The following is a 3,061-nucleotide window of genomic DNA, read 5'->3' on the forward strand; positions in this document are numbered from 1 at the left end:
AACAACTGTCTGTTAGAGCGGACGGAGGTGAGAAGGACGTCCTGGAGATTAGTGAACTTGAAAGTGACGCCGTCCTCGGGCGTTTCGCACCCCGCTCTCTCACTCTCTTTAGGTGTGTGTGTGTGTGTGTGTGTGTGTGTGTGTGTGTGTGTGTGCGCGTGCGAGCGAGCGAGGAGGAGGCTTGGGGAGTTAGAGTGTGTACGCACGCGTGTACGTGCGCGCACACGGGAGCTTCTGCGCTAAAACAAGGTTACGGAATCCAGCCTCGCCCCTAAAGAGGCGAAGCTCCGCTGACACTCGCTCGGTTCAGTTCAGTCGGAGGGCATTCCCCCCCACCACCTCCTGCGTGGGGTGGAAGGGCGGGCATTGTTTGGACAGAGTGGATCAGTCCCAGAGCCGCTGCTGCTGGTAGTGTGTGTGTGCGTGTGTGTGTGTGTGTGTGGGGGGGGGGCTGCACCTATATGGTTGATGGAAACCGCGCTGGCTCCGTGCCATCCTCTTCCTGCCTTGCTTGTCTGTCTCTTCATGTCTCGCGCAGGTGTTCTCGGCTTTAAGTCTGCTTTAGCACCCCCCCCCCTTTTTTTTTCTTTTCTTTTTTTTTTCTCCACACGCAATCTCTCTGTGCCACGAGTCATTGCGCACGGAGGATTTACGCGGTGCTCTCCAGCGGAGCCCCGGAGGCGCGTTCGTGGCTGCGCCTCGCGTGACTTTCTAAACAGCTTATTTTTTTTCTTTCTCACAAATAATTTCCTTCACAGCCGGTATATCGAGTTACATTTCAGTCTGTTTTAAAACTGTTTCTACTGTGTAGGGTAGCTCGCTCTCTCTCTTTCTCTCTGCCCCCCCTCCCAACCCCCCCTCTCCGTTAAGCAGTGGTTGACAGCAGTCACATCCTGGAAAGTTGGCCTTTAATTGAAGTCGGTAGACTACGTGCTGCAAGGCGTTTTGGATGGGCTCCAGACTTGAGTCATAACGATTCTTTAAAGCTCCTCTGCGGGCTACACTGATTGCGCGTCACGATAAGCAAAAAAAGCAGCATGCAGCCGAAATCCTATTTAGGTTTTATTACCCCCCCTCCCCCCTCCCCTTTGCGCGCAGGAGTGCAGCGCCTTCCGTGCCGACTTGCGAAACACACGGGCACTAATTAGTGGTAGTGGAAAGCGAGGGGGTTAGAGTTGGTGGTGGGGGGCGCTCTCTCTGGACGATCGATGTGCCTCATTTTGTCCGGCTCCAGCTCATTGACGAGCTTATAGCAGGAGGGCCGCGGCTCCAGAATGCGCGCAAATAAATACATAAATAATAATCAAGAAAAAAATGAACGTCTTGTTGATTGCGCGAGAAGATTGGAGGACCGAGTTGGGACGTTTTGAAAGTGGGAAGGAGATTAACTGGTGGGGAGTSGGGGGCTACTTTAGTGGGCTTTGATGCAGATTGAGAGCCTTTGTTGTGTTTGGACTAAGCGGCGGTCTTAATTGGCACGGGGAGGTGGTCGGCACCTGGCTGCACCTGAAGTTAGGATTCGATGGTTTTTGAACCATAATAGGTGCTGCGATCCGGGGAATAGGATCAGATGAGCTCTACATAACTTATCTTTTTATTTATTTAACCTTTATTTATCCAGGTAAACTGTTTGAGAACCACTTCTCATTTGCAAACATGACGTTGCATAAAACATTTATTCTCCAGTGACTTGCCTTTGACTTTAATTTTGTACATAACTGCATAAAGTTACGCATTTTTGTCGCGTATTTTATGTYTGGCGTCAAATCTGTAATGTTCTCGCCTCATATTTCATGATTTAAAAAAAAGTAAATACGTTTGTCTCATTAATAGACTGTTTTCCCCAGCGCTGCTGCCTGCTGTGAAAGCCTGGAGCCTATAAGCGCTGCACGTTTTGTGTGGGCCGAGTTTATTTTTAGTGTGCCCCGTCGGACTGTTTTGCGCATCATTTTTCCACTGCGCGCTGTGAAGGCAGCGTGATCTGTTTTCCAGGTGTTGGAGCACAGATGGGGCTGCAAAAAAAAAAAAGAAAAAAAAAAGAAAAAAAAAGCCGGGGTTTTATTAGAGGGGAAGAGAAAGTTTTATTACCCGTTGCCAAAGACTTGTCTGTTAGCAAAATATGTTGTGAACCGTTGGATCAGCTGTGATTGGGTGCATAGCTCTAAAGCTTCAGAAGCTCAAGTCAGGATGATCACAATAGACAACACATAATTAGCACTAATTATCTCGCAAAACAATGCACAACCCTGTTTGGGACATACTGTACGCACGACCTTTATTTGGTTCTGTGATAAAGACTGGTTAAAAGAAATGTAAGAAACAAAATCAGCGCGTTTAYGACATATGTCATTTTATTAAAAATTGTAAGGTTAATTTGTGCGTGGCTGTCAAATACGTGCATTTGTTTACATTTAAATATTAGGTGAGTCGAACTGGACTAAGTCTTTCATAATAACATGCTTGATTCGTTAAGTTGAAATAGTTTTAGTTGATGTGAACGGATCGTGACGAATTTTTTAGGTTTGCTCTGTTTGCGCGCTCGCTGGTCAAAGTGAAGGTGTATCGTCGGAGGAGCCCCCCCCCCCCCCCCCACAAGCTTATTGTCATGTTGAGTGATGCGTGGCAGGGGGGGCTGTCAGCGTGGACCTCCGCGGGGCTCCCGAAGGACCCGCTGCGTTCAGGAGAATGGGAACAACCGTACCGCCACAATTTTAGYCCATTATCCTCCTGTTTGTCCCCGTTTCCTAATCTGGGATCAATAAGGAACCACGCGGAGAAAATTACGCACGGAGAGAGCATGTCAACACAGTCACGAGACGACTTTGCTTATCAAACCAAATAAGGCGTTTTTTTTTTCTGGGTGGGTGTCGAGAGAAAATGAGTTGAAAGACGTGCCGGTGTTTTGTCTTATATCCAGACGGAGTCGGGAGGGTTGTTTTATTGTAGCTGAGCTTTTTTTCCGCTTTCACTCATGCTTGAAAATAAAACAAGAGACTGATTCTCTCTCTCTCTCTCTCTCTCTCTCTCTCTCTCTCTCTCTCTCTCTCTCTCTCTCTCTCTC

The 3,061-nt window shown here is 48.0% G+C and overlaps 1 protein-coding gene across 1 annotated transcript in view; it reads left to right on the top strand.

Annotated features, from left to right (window-relative positions):
* The first annotated feature begins 207 nt into the window (after positions 1 to 207).
* The window catches only part of bcor (BCL6 corepressor), a 33,980-nt gene continuing 31,126 nt past the window's right edge, over positions 208 to 3,061 (top strand). Inside the window, exon 1 of the mRNA XM_014021906.1 lies at positions 208 to 408. The gene's annotated coding sequence lies outside the window, so the exon portion shown is untranslated. The remainder of the gene's footprint in view (positions 409 to 3,061) is intronic.

Source organism: Austrofundulus limnaeus, unplaced genomic scaffold (assembly GCF_001266775.1).
Source record: "Austrofundulus limnaeus strain Quisiro unplaced genomic scaffold, Austrofundulus_limnaeus-1.0 Scaffold310, whole genome shotgun sequence".
Taxonomy (NCBI): domain Eukaryota; kingdom Metazoa; phylum Chordata; class Actinopteri; order Cyprinodontiformes; family Rivulidae; genus Austrofundulus; species Austrofundulus limnaeus.